A 14109-nucleotide genomic window follows, 5' to 3' on the forward strand; every position below is an offset into this window, starting at 1 on the left:
TCTAATTTTAGTAAAGCTAAAGAAAATTAAGGTAGGGCATTTTAAAAATTGGAATCAGATTAAAATATCTTGGAAAGATGAAAAGAAAATCTTTACAATAGATTAAAGATATACTTTTTGTAAGGCAGAGGTGTGGGAATGCATAAGTTTTTTCAGAATCCGGTGCATCTTCCTCTAAAAAAGTGTGCTATGTCTTATGTTAACCAACTGGAATTTAAATAAAAACGTAAAAGATATTTATTGAAAATACCATTCCTAATAGCTACTGTTTAATTTCACATAAATTAAAATTCTGCAAGAAAAACAAAGTTGAAGCCTAGCACCCTTCCACAAATAGTAATAACTTTATGCTAACTATGAATCTCATATACAGAAAATAACTCTAGTGAGTAGGTCATGATGAGAATTAAGAGTAAGAAAAGCTTTGTAACCTGTCAGATTAATAGTTTTTTCTTCTTGAAGAACATCGAAAACTTTCACCAGGAGTAAAATTGTTTGAGAATGGCTTAGAAACACCCAGTGAAACCAAAAATGTTGAGTATTCTAAGGTTTATAAATAACTTTTTTTTTCCAAGTAAATATATGTATATTTTGGGAGAAAACAGACATCACTCATATCTCTCCCCATAAAAATAGGAATGCTTAACCTATCAGCCTGTTGCATTTGAGACATTAAAATGAAAAATGACATCTACACCCATTAATATCTTCAATGTATAAACAGCACAGCATGACACATTCTTGAGAGCTGAAGGCTACAAAATCTCTCTGAAACATAAATAACAAAGCACTCAGAAGCATATTTGATGTTGATATTCATCTCTGAGAAAAACACTGCTGCCTAGGCTTCTTATGAAAATAGATGCAGCCCAAATGGATCTCCTGTAATTGGTTTCAGATAGCGAGGTCAGAAGAAATATGATACAAGAAACGATTATGTGGAACAGGCAAAACAAGAATGTTTACACAGGCACTCCCTAGTTATACTGACAAGGGGTGTATACTTTGCAGATAACCAGAACCAAAAAAAAAAAAAAAATACCAGCAGGACATTCAAAATTTTGCTCCTCATACTCACATGTTTTAACCTTTAACATATGACGTCTTTACCATGTTACTTTGAACACTGAACGTAAAATAAGTTTTCAAACAGAATATCATTGTCTAATTATTTTCACAAGTGTAGTTGATAAAAAGCATATTCAGATCCTTCCATAAAGGATGTGAATTCCTATTCTGTTTGGCCTTTCCTTGTATTATGTTCCCACTAAAGAGAATATACTGATAAATGTAATCTGAAGTCTCATAATGCTATCTAATAGAAGAAAATTAATCATCTAATTGTCATGTCCTATTTTCAAACAGCAATCTATCAGAGTGAAATTATGCATTTGTAGCTATTGACCTTTCATTTTATCATGGCTGATCCATAATTAGACTAAGTTTGTTGGGGAAAAAGCTAATTACAAATTTTTTTTAAAAAATAATTGTTATTTTTGTTTTACAGTATATCTTACATAAAGTTAAAGAATAAATGTGTGGATATATTGTGTTCATAGCATGTACTACTATGCGAGTCAAATTGAGAAGCTAAGATCTTTTATTTCATGGTACTATAATAAGAGTGAGTAATTAAGAATAAAGCATCCTGTTCACCAATCAAATGTCAGTCTGTTTTGGCTCAGCATTCATGATGTAGATCCAAAGGAGAGACAATTGAGCAATTAAATATGTGATGGAATGGATTCTTAGGTCATCCTCAGAAGTTCTAACAAAGTCCTCCAGGTTCAGATCCAAACCCCAATATTCAGTATCTTCCAGTATGGCTCTGAATTCCCACATAAGTTCAGAAACCCTTCTGTAAAATAAGCCTGTGAATTATTGGTAACTAATAGTTATGTTTTTTCAGGTCTAGAATCATATACGCAGTTCATTGGGAAGAACACACTCTCTTCCTTGGGCCTGGCATTCCACAGGCTACAGTAAATAACATTAAGTAGCTTGGTATTCATATTTCATATTTTCCTTATTATTCTGCTGCTAATAATAATGAATTGCTAATGGAACCCAAAAGGAACATTAATATAACCTATAGCAATACTAAATACAATTCCTGTTCACATATTAAGGAATTCTGTCCAACTTCAAAAGTCCCAAGTATGAAAGGTTAAGAGGAATTGGAACTAATTTTACTAAAATTAAGATTTTTATAATATTTATTTATTATGGTACATAGTCCAGGAACTACAATCGTTTATGTGCATTCTCAGTTATTTCTCTTTCTGCTATAAAATATTTTATTATTTTTCCAAACATACTTTGGATTTACTTTTATTTCTCACATACCTACAGTTGCTTTTTTTCCCCTCATTATGAAGCCAACACCATCTTTAGTTTGGATATGGACTGAACACTTTTATTACTGCTGTTATAATGTCAACTGGCATACTGGATACTAACTGAAAATACAGGCTATTAAATTATAGTATAATATCTGAAAGTAAACTATTGTTTGAATCTGGTGTTCTGGATTTCCTCCTCAATTTAATAATAAAATTGCAGAGAAGAATTTGGGAAAGTATTCGTAAAAATAAAATACATAAAAAAATAACTGTCATTAAAATTTTTTTGGAAGTATGTTCCATGTACCACGCAGAGAACTAAGCATTGAGCAATTGTGAAGGAAGGAAGTGGGTGATATGACATTGCTTTTACCTTCAAAGAGCTTTGTGTCTAATAAGAAACATTTGGTTTAAAGTCAAAGGGTCATAAAAAATGTTCGTAAAATATTTCAGGAGTTCATAAGTTGAAGAAATTATTTTCAGTTGGGAAGCTCAGATAAATGTTTATAGGGACACAAAATAGTGATGAACTTATACAACAAATAGCTCGTTTTGTAAACATGACAGGACATAGTCACACCATGTAGAAGCAAAGAATATGTGGGATCATATACAGTGATGGGATCATATACAGTGAAAAGAAAATAATAATCTCAGATAAAGTATCTGCTTAGCTTAGAAGCTAGTTACGCATCATGGGAAATCTGGCTGAAGTGAATTAATGAACATAACTAAAACAATCAATGGCAAAAATTCTTCATATTACTTAGCAGGTAAAGGCAAATGTTGCTAAATTTGCAAATGATAAGATAAGCCTGACCCCATGACAATACTGAGGTCCTATTGTGAAGCACAAATGAGAAATAATGGAGAGAGTAAGGAAAGATAAAGACATGAGGCAGAAAGAACAGTTAAAAGGTACGTGCAACTGTCCAAATATGAGATCACAAGAACTACTTTAAATAAAAATGAGAATCACAAGAGGTACTGTCAAAGTGGAACTGCAGGACTTAGTAACCGGGCATAGAGTAATAAGGGCTTCTAGGAACAGGTAAATGATGACTTCAAAATTTTAAGTCAAGGTTAACTGGGAGAATAGCTATCACACTTCTTGAAGAGGGTAACAGAGATTAGAAAACATAGGCTTTGGAGAGAAACAATGCTGCTTACCTGCCGGCAGGATAACGGAAGATTTCCTTAGTATATACCAATAATGCAGAACTCTAGTTTCGGAGGGACCAGGTTGAAAACAGCTTTCCCAAAGTAAGAGATTAGACAGCATGTAGAACAAAGGGAAAGTATTAGATGCTGGTAAAGAATAAAGAGAGGGGAAGACCCAAACTTAGGGAACATCCACATTTTGTTTAGAGGTGAGATAGTAAAAAAGGAAGACAATGAATGGTTAGCAGTGCACAGCAAGAGAGGTCGAAAGACTTCTGGAAAATGTTGAACATAAAATAACCATGTGACTCAGCAATTCCACTCCTGGGCATATACCCAAGAGAAATGAAGACATATGTCCACACAAACAGTTGAACATGAATGCGCATAGCAGCTTTAGTCTTACTAACCAGAAGGTGGAAACAACCCACATATCCATCAACTGATGAATGGATACACAAAATATGGTCCATTTATAAATGGAATATCACTCAGCCTCAAAACGGAATGAAGTATTGATACATTCTGTAATATGGATGAACCCTGAAAACATGCTAAGCGAAAGAAGTTAGTCATAAAGACCACATATTGTATGATTCATTTATATGAAATGCTCAGAATAGGCAAAAGCATAGAGACAAAATTGATTAGTGATGATTGCCAGGGGCTAGAGGGAGGAGACAAAACTCAGTGACTGCTAATGAGTATGGGGTTTCCTTTGGGGGGGGTGAAAATATGTGGGAATCAGATAGTGGTAATGGTTGCACAACCTTGTGAATACACTAAAATCCACTGAAACATATCATTTAAAATAATAAATGTTATGGTATATAAATCCTATCTCATGAAAGTTTTATATATTTAAATAAAAGAATTATGATGTTAATTATATCTCAGTAAAGCTGGGAAAAATAGAAAATAGCAAAAAAAAAAAAAAAAAGGAATTGTGAAGGGAGAAAATGGATGTGTTCTCAACCCCCACCCCGCCAAAACTCAAGGAGGTTAAGAATTAATGAAAGTTCTTGTGGATTTGATAATCTGCATGTGGCCTACCAGGCAGCAGTTCCCATAGAGCATTGAAGTAGAAATTAGGCTGCAGGGAATTCTAAGGGAAAAATATGGCCATGGGGGCAAACAATTATTTTGATAAGTTCTGCGAAGACCAAAATCAAAGTCAACTATAGCTTGATAGGTTGCCTGTTTCTGTTGTTGGTTTTAAAGACAGTTTGCTAATCAGCTAAGAGGGAGCAGAGAAGCTGTAAGAAGTTAAGAGACCTGAGAAAGTCCCTGGAGGGGGTGTCAAGGGGCTAAATCAAGGAGCAGGAACAGGTGACAGCCTTGTGGGAAGTGGAAACACATCTTCCTCCGAGACAAGTTGAAGAGAAGGGAAGAGAGGTGACTTTGCCAGGCAGAGGCAGGAAGAGGAAAGAGTTCACACTGAATAGTCTCAATTAATTCAGACACTGAGAAAGTGCAGTTATCTAACTGAGAACGAGAGAAAGATGGGAATTGCTGAGGAAACAAAACTGAGAAAGCTTTTCCTCTCATTGTTCTGAGCAGTGCAGCTAGTAGGGTAAAACCTGGCATTTAAAATGTTCGAGTAGGAAATGTACTTCCACAGATACTGATGACACACGGACCTATGGAGGTCTTCTGAAATGTTGCCTCCATAACTAAATAAAGAACTCCTGATTTTTCCACTGCTCTAATTTGGGATCATCACTACTCAGAGTCTTTTTATACTTTTAACCTGGCCAAGGGGCCTGGCACCTCCAATTATATCAAGTACAAGCTGAAGAGTCACTTACAATATGTGCTATGTTATTGTGCATCCTAAGGACTGGTTGTCTTTAGTTTTTAAAAGACAGCAAAATAAAATATATCCGTGACGCTGATACTACTGGCACAGCTGACTATTCAAAAGCTTCTCTTTGGAACTAAGAGAGCAAATATGATATAATGGTATTGACTAGATTTCAGCAGACAGTCTTTTTGCCTTTTATTAGTTGATGAACTTGGACTACCTAATCACCCTGAGCACTAATTTTCTCGTCTATTAGATGCAGTTTAATAATATTTACCTTTGCCTATAGGTGATTTGTGAAATCAGATGGGATAAGGCATTTGAAAGGTATTCTAAAAGCTGAAGTATAAAGTAATATTATTTCAAGCGAAGACTTTTGAAATTATGTAATTCCTCCAGTGGATGTCTGTTCTTCTACGTGTAAGTACCGGTCAGTTGAGATCAACTACTGGCTTTTAGGTTTATAAAGACTGCTAAATAGGTATGTGCATTTTTTTTTTTTTAGGTATGTGCATTTTAACTAACAGGCTGGGCATATGGTAATTCCTGAAAGTGTACCTGTGGATTTGATTTTTATTTATCAATATCTATTTTGTTCTCTGCAGTCTATTCAGTAGAAAAATTTCCCACTGGGTAGGAAAAATATCTTAACAGCTTCATGTCGTATCATATTTTGCGAAGTTGTATTTTAATTTCTGCTGAGGCTGAAAGGGTTTATAACTTTACAAATAAATGGGTGAGGTACACCCTTCTCTCCCAGGCCCACATCACCACCGCTAGGAGATCACCTGCCCTCAAGGACCTTTTAATATGGTAGGAAAGATAAAAATGCACTCAATATAACCACACCGCAACACAGAAATGTGCTTCCTGCCATTAAAAGGTACAAGTGGCTATGGGGGTTCAGCAAAGGCAAGAAGTGAAAACAAGGAGAATTAATGCTTGGTCAGTGCTCATTATCTGCCAGCTATCATTCTAAATCCCCACACATACTATCTCATTTCATTCTTGAAACACCGTACTTTATTATAGAAGTGCAAATTGAAGCTCAGGGTAGTTAGGTTATATGTTCAAGCTGTTTCACATATCCTTGAAATGGTGTCAGAGATCTGAACAACTGGCTGGCTGACTTTGAAGCTAATGGCCTTTCCACAAGGGGTGGTGAGGAAGAGTGTATCATGAAAGGGACTTTTATTTGATAAAAGACATAAGTAAAAAAAAAAAAAAAACTGGGCATAAGGAGGAAAAAATTGGTTCTAAGTCATTAACAATATTGCTACTTACGTCAACTAGAACAAGGAATTCCAAGATCCTATTCGTGTTGTTTTTCCTTTTCCTTATTCTTCATGAGAACTATTCATACAAGCTTACGTACTAAAAGCAATTCACTATCCTTAAAAGACAATGTCTTTGAAGTTATTAAACATTTGATTCATGATGCTGGTTATAAACAAAAAACCAATATTAAAGATAAAAACATTTTAATAATCATCTTCCATCATAAGCAGACACAAAACAATACCATCTGCTAACAGGCGTTGAATAATCTGTACTACGTTCTGATGGATCTAGAAGGTTGCCTGATAAAATAGAGGATGCCCAGTTAAATTCGAAATGATTTGTATTTCTACTTGCTAAATTTAGAAATCCTAGTCACAAAAGTCTTTCAGAATAGGTTGCCAAGATATGGGGGTTTTTTGAGACTGAGTTTTCCATTTAAAGGTAATTTTTTTTTTTTTTTTTTTTTTTTTTTTTGAGAGAGGACACATGCGAGAGTGGTGAGGGGGGCAGGCAGAGGTAGAGGGAGAAAGTGGATCTTAAGCAGGCTCAGAGCTGGGCGTGGGTGGGGCTCCATCTCAGGACCCTGAGACCATGACATGAGCCAAAAATCAAGAGTCGTATGCTTGACTGAGCCATGTAGGCACCCCTAAAGTTAAATTCTATTCATCAGTGGAAATCTTTTTTCAGTCCTAATGAGTAAATGATGTCATCTTAGCCACATTTTCTAGGTTAGTCAGGCAGTGACTTGGAGGCTCGGGCTGCTTTCCTGTGAGAAGGAATGTTCCTGCGGCTACAAATGCATAGCAAAAGAAGGAGGTGGACCACTCCAAAGGAAAAGTAAATGCACCAGTTTTTGGAAAAGCCAGACCAAGAAAAGCAGAGGGAAAGTTTCTTTTAGAGTTCACATTCTAGCTTCCTGCAATTGAGACACAAATGAGAAAAATGCAAAACTCTGGCTCTCCATTCACCCTCCTCTCAGCAAGGATGAGGATCAGTAGCCAGGAACCCTGAGGCAAAGATTATGACCCTGCTTGGCACCAAGGGGAGGAAATGCTACAGCAGATCTAAAGGAAAGAGCCTTGAGGCAGAGAGCCTCTGCCTACTTAACCCAGAAGCTAACTAGGCCAGTCCCAGAGGAGGAAGAGATAGAGCAAAAACGATTAGAGAAGGGAGAGGCCTTGATTAGTTCAGGTGCAGACACAGTAGATTGAGAACCACTAAAGGAGAGCCCTTAAAGCTAAAATTAGAGTGTTCTTAGAAACACAATGACAGAGCTGCCAAAGAGGCCTCAGAATTTCCCAGTTCTAATCCCAGTACCCTTCCGGGTTTCCGGATAACCTCATCCCCATCGGTGATGAACTCCCAATACATTCCATCCTCCCAAGCAGTTTACAATTTACTAGTCTTCAGGGCAGTCTAAAGCGCAAAACATTAAACTCAGAAGAAATCTAGTCTTTGACAACCAACTACTGATCAAGCACTGCAATTAATAAAAAAAATACTGATTGAATGAATCAAAGAAGAAATACATTTATAGTAAAATCATAGTTGGGATTTTGTGTTTTTAGGCTGTGTTATACACCATGTGAATTATGAAGCACCAACTGTGTAATATTGTTTGAAGCAAATTTCCCAAAGATTAGATTTTAGAGATCCTGGACAAACTCCCCTTGGAGAACAACCCAGGGCATTTCCATTTTGTGTTCCAGCTCTCCCAGAGTTCAGGTTAGATTACCTTCAGCATACGAAGTGGCATATTATAGTAATTAAGTACCAGGTACATGCAAGTGTTCTTTAGAATAAAACAAAATGTAAATTAATGGTGGAAATAAGGATCATCTTAGCACGTCAATAACTATGCTTCAATGTAATTTTTATGGAGTCTTCTGGGCTTTTGCCCTAAAAATCTTAAGCCCTGAGTTTTTTAAAATTTAACTCTATCAAAAAGGTTAAAATATTTTTCTGTTTTAAAAATCATTTCTTGGGACACCTGGATAGCTCAGTGTTTGAGCACCTGTTTTCAGCTCAGGGAGTGATCCTGATCCTGGGAGTCCAGAATCGAGTCCTGCATAGGGCTCCCTGCACAGACCCTGCTTCTCCCTCTGCCTATTGCCTCTCTGTGTCTCTCATGAATAAAGAAATAAAATATTTTAAAAATAATTTCTTATATTTAATTACCGGTAATATGACTCTTAGAAAATATGCATAAATAAAAAAAATTTTAATAGCCACTTGGAAGATAGTGTCCCTTGCTAGAAATCACCCGTTTAAGAAGCAGAAGATAGGAGGATCCAGAAAGGTTTTGTTTTCAGGAAATGTCTTGATAACAAAGTTCCTAAAGGTGACTATTTCCTACTATTTCATTTTCACTCTTTAGCGTATTTCCTTTATTATAGTGAGATCTAAGACTAGGAAGGTTGGGTAAAAAAATTGTTTCTTCCTTCCTCCTCTGTTCTTCTGGCAGACTTTAGTCAATGGCCCACTTTTTTATTTAATCCCCACCCCAACCCTTCTGCAAAATGCTTTATTGTTTCCATTTGGTCCATGGCTTGGGAGAGGACTCCAAGGCGGTTAAAAAGCTGCCCAGGGGCTTCAGGAGAGGTTGAGGCACAAGCCCTGGCCCCTGGGGGAAGCCAGAGGGTCCCCTTAAAGGCTGTTGGGCTTCAGAGGCACCTAGTCAAGAGTGAGCCTTTCTTTCTTTCTTTTCTTTTTTTTTTAAGATTTTATTTATTTAAATATTTATTTATTTGGCACACACCGGGGGAGGTGCAGAGGAAGAGGGAGAGAGAATCTCAAGGAGACTACATGCTGAGCACGGAGCCAGAGATAGTGCTGGATCCCAGAACCCTAAGACCATGACCTGAGCCGAAATTAAGAGTCCGACTCAACTCACTGAACCACCCAAGCGCCGCTGAGTGTGAGTCTTTTGAAGAGATACTCACCGAGCCCAACCTGGGGTGGCTCACCTTTGAAGATAGACATCAAATCTAAACCCAGGGAGCAAGTCTATGCATTAGCACAAGTGACACTTTTATTAAAAAACTCAAGTCATCTATACTCCTATTTGTGAATATATTCCTTTGCCCTTGGAGTCTAGAACTGTAAGCTCCTTAAGGGTTAGATATGTTTCTAAAGAATCTTAATGTCCCTTAGAATGTGCAGCCCAGTAGCTTGAGCCTAGTGACTCAAAGATACTTAACTGAAAAGTATGTTTCTTTAGACATTTCTAAACTTGTAAAACACACCTAGAGTTTGGCTGCAACTCCTATAATAAAGGAAGAAACTTAGCATTCCCTCTAGGAAGAGTCACCATGCCTTGCACAGGGTAGGTCCTCTTCAGACCTATACACCGATGACTCTGGAGCATACACTAGTGATCTACCATGACACTGAAGTCAATATAAATAAGACTGCTTTCCCTTTACCAAGTTATATTAACATTTTTTATACATGACTTTTCCAGAGTGTATTATCTTTCATTATTTTTTAATAATCACATCCAAAAAATTACTACTTATTGCCAGAAAAGTTTTATTTCGTTTTCCTCAGTTAGAGACTTTCAATTATTTTAGGCATAGCTCTAGAAAAAGTATCTATACATATGGGTGTTGTAATTCGGTTTAAGAATTTGCTTACATAAAAATGCAAGCATTTTTCACACTTCCAGGTTCAGTTATGTACAAAATTACAGTTTTATTAAAACATTTTAAATGTTTACTAATACTCAAGTATATAGCTAAAGAAATACTGTATGTGAAAGAATAACTTATTTAGGTAAAGACAATACAGTTGTTTTGAGCTATAAATGAGAAAAATTCAAATTCATCAAAGCACACATTAGTTTCAATTCTTAAAAAGCTCTTCTTCATTTATCATAATTCTCTTCCAATAGGTATTTGCACTTCTTCAATTTTTGCGATTTTTAGTAACATTGCAATGAACTTCCCTGTAATTCAGCCTTGCAATTATCTCTCAAAAGCTTAATTTTGGGGTCAAGCCATATTCAGATATTGCATTTTGACACACATTAGCATAATGCTCCCCCAGAATGGCTGTATCCATTCACAATCCCACCAGTCCATGAGATTGCCCATTCTACAATACTCAACAATACTATGCATTACCATTCCTTTTTAGTCCTTTTTACAAACTGGCGAAAATACTTCATCTCAATTTGCTTTTATTCCCTTATTAGAAACTAACATTTTTAAAAAACATACCTCTACCTAAATGTAGGTATTTTTGTAATCTCATTTAAAATTAGTGGATTGGGTGAGCCATCGAGCAGATATCACTCAGTCAGCTGATATTCTTTCCCAGTTTTTTGAGATATGATGGACATAGAGCACTGTGTCAGTTTAAACTGTACACAAAATGACTTGAATCATATTTTAAAATGATTATCACAGTAAGTTTAGTGAACATTAATCACCACCTATAGATAGAAAAAAAAAAAGAAGTGTTTTTTTTTTTTCCTTGTGATAAGGACTCTTAGAATTTCACAACTTTCCAAATGAAAGTTTGAACCTTTGATCACCTTCATCCAATGCCTCCACCCCTGGCCTCTGTAATCTGATACCTTTTTCTAAGTTTGGTTGTTTTAGTTTTTTTTTTAATTCCACATATATGGTGAGATCATAAATGCTTGTCTTTGTCTTACTCCACTTACTCCTCAAGGTCCACTCATGTTGTTACAAGTGGCGGGATCCCTTGTTCTTTTCTTTTCTTTTCTTTTCTTTTCTTTTCTTTTCTTTTCTTTTCTTTTCTTTTCTTTTCTTTTCTTTCTTTTCTTTTCTTTCTTTTCTTTTCTTTTCTTCTTTTTTCTTTTCTTTTCTCTTTTCTTTTCTTTCTTTTCTTTTCTTTCTTTTCTTTTCTTTCTTTTCTTTTCTTTCTTTTCTTTTTTTTTCTTTTCTTTTTTTTTCTTTTCTTTTCTTTTCTTTTCTTTTCTTTTCTTTCTTTTCTGTTCTTTCTTTTCTTTTCCTTTCTTTTCTTTTCTTTTCTTTTCTTTTTTTCTTTTCTTTCCTCTTTTATTTTTAATGGCTGAATCATGGTCCATTTCCACTAACATTTTTAAAGCCCTTACTCTCTTTTAGATGCCAGCAATGTAAACGTGGGCAAGACAGGCAATGTCCCGTCCTCTCAGAGTTTGTGATTTAATCACTAACAAGGAAACAATCACCTGATAGTTTTGCTTTTAGTCTTTTTTTTTTTTTCCATTGAATGTTGCATTATGACAGAGCTCACAGAACTTCATTGGTCATGTTCTGCCCATAAAACTAATTATCCGCAGGATGGCACAGGATAATAGTGTGAGGAAGAACTCTTCATTAAAAAAAAAAAAAAAAAAAAGTAAAAATTCTACATAGGGTGAACTCCATGTGGCTGGTAATTAAGAAGGAGGATTAGGTTTTGAATTATAAAAAAAAAAAGCAAATGTCATTGTATTTCGGAAGCAGTTATTTTGTAGGGCGAGAGACAAAACTCTTAAAAAGCAAATACCCCACAGGATTGATAAGGACCTAGTTACCTTATCGTGTGACAGAGAGTGTGAGTGTGCTAAAGTTTCTTTCAAAAGTGGTTTCCGTTTTGTAAACACATAAAGCTTCCGCCCCAAGGAATAAGCTGTTTCACCATACGTTTTTAAGAAAAATGCTTTCCAGTGTAATGTTTCTCCTCTTTAAATTAATCACTTGGCCTGTATTCAGAAAGGAAGCGTATGAAAGAATGCTTATTGAGAAAGATGGATAGTTAAACTGGAAATTAAAACTTTATTTCTGAGGGTCACACCGGGAAGATGCTTTGCAATCTTGGCGAAATCCCAATCGGCCTTTGCTCAAAATGGCACTCTTCTCCCAATGTCTCAAAAGATATTAAGCCTCTCATAGAAGGGGGATTTTGTTGCCCCCTGCAAAGGCTTCTCATGATTGCAGAATGATCTATTTAAGAACGGCACACTTTCTCATGGAGGACACATTTTGGCACTCTCTTGTAATTATCTTCATTTACATAACTGGCACCTAACAGGCCACTCACCAGAGTGGAGCAATAAAGCTGTGCTTGCTCTGATCATCTTTATGTTGAAGTTAAGCCATTACACTGAATCCTGAGACATGCTATTGTGAAGTCCCCTGGCATTTCCACTGCTATCATTCGTCTGTTGTTATAGGAGAATGTTCACTGCCAGCATCCTCTGGCAGAAACTCAATTTCTGAGTCCAATACTAATTCATTACAAAGTCTGCAACAGCTGGGACACTGGTATATACAAATGAGGCATTCTGAAATTTGAGGACAAATCCAAAATACACACTCAGGACCTTCCCTGTGATTCCACAGCCATGGAAATAGCTTTGAAAAAAAAGAAAAAAAGAAAGAAAGAAAGAAAAAAAAAAAAAAGAGGATCCTGTCAACATCTCACCCTGCCAACACCAAATTAGACCCTTGCGATTTGAGCCTCTATGGCAGTGCCACCTCCCTGCTCTTCTTTTATTAAGAACTGTTTTAAAGGTCTCAGCTTTGTCACGTTTCACGGGCCTCGGAAACATAGGGATGAGACATGCAATGTGGAGGATACTGGAAAGGACACGTTGGGCTCACCTATCCAAAGGACAGTCACCATTCTGTGAAAATAAAAAAAAAAAAAGTGCTCCCAAGGTGACTTAGATAATAAGTCTGGAGGACGAACGGTGGGTAGAGCAGAAGCACAGAACAAAGTAGGAAGGGTGACAGTGATTAGAAACAGTGACAAAGAGCAATAGAATATTTTAAGTTTCTTTTGTTTTTAATGGCTACTTAAGAATGACATCAAGTAACTAATGCAGTGACAAATTCTACCAAAATTTTCAATGCCTCAAAATTTAATAGACTCTTTGGGTAAAAATGATGGTACTGTTATGCAACTCTTAGAAAACTACTGTTATATGATGGTATGTGTATGACACTTCAATGCCATGCGTTGTTTTTTGCTAAGTTAGTCAATCAATTTCTATTTGAGAAAAATATATAAAATAGTCAAAACATATAAAATAGTCAATTTCTATTTGAGAAAAATATATATTTATATATAAATATATAAATAATTTCCTTCTTATACAAGGAAAATGAAGACATTTAAATTTCACAGATTTCACTGACTCCTATCTAATGCATAGTTAATTTATAAATATCATGTGAAGCAGTAATCCTTTGTGTAAAAACTGAAAGGGTTATACTTCAAAATAGGTATTTAAATCTATTTTGTGACTCTAGATACACTAGTATGAAAAAGAAAAAAATAATATATACAGACATACAAAATACAATAGAGGTTCTTTCTGTGAATTGCCTAGAAATGTTTTTAAAGTTAGGTAAAATGATAAAGTTTATACACCCGTGTGGCCACAATGCCCCAGATATTTTCACATATTAGAAATAAATACTAGTAATTTGAGCCTTATTTTGCTTTAAAATAGGAAATCGTTTGTTTGTTATTTGCAATATGCCCTTTGATGATGATCTATAAGAAAAAGTAATTTAAAACTGA

At 35.7% G+C, this 14109-nt stretch overlaps 1 protein-coding gene and 1 long non-coding RNA gene across 22 annotated transcripts in view; one reads left to right on the plus strand and one right to left on the minus strand.

Annotated features, from left to right (window-relative positions):
- The window catches only part of FOXP2 (forkhead box P2), a 555034-nt gene that overhangs the window by 156402 nt on the left and 384523 nt on the right, over positions 1–14109 (minus strand). The window lies entirely within an intron of this gene.
- LOC144288541 (uncharacterized) overlaps positions 1–14109 on the plus strand; it is a 50306-nt gene that overhangs the window by 1334 nt on the left and 34863 nt on the right. Inside the window, exon 2 of the long non-coding RNA XR_013356429.1 lies at positions 5597–5727. This is a non-coding gene — a long non-coding RNA (uncharacterized LOC144288541). The remainder of the gene's footprint in view (positions 1–5596; positions 5728–14109) is intronic.

Source organism: Canis aureus, chromosome 18, assembly GCF_053574225.1.
Source record: "Canis aureus isolate CA01 chromosome 18, VMU_Caureus_v.1.0, whole genome shotgun sequence".
Classification (NCBI taxonomy): domain Eukaryota; kingdom Metazoa; phylum Chordata; class Mammalia; order Carnivora; family Canidae; genus Canis; species Canis aureus.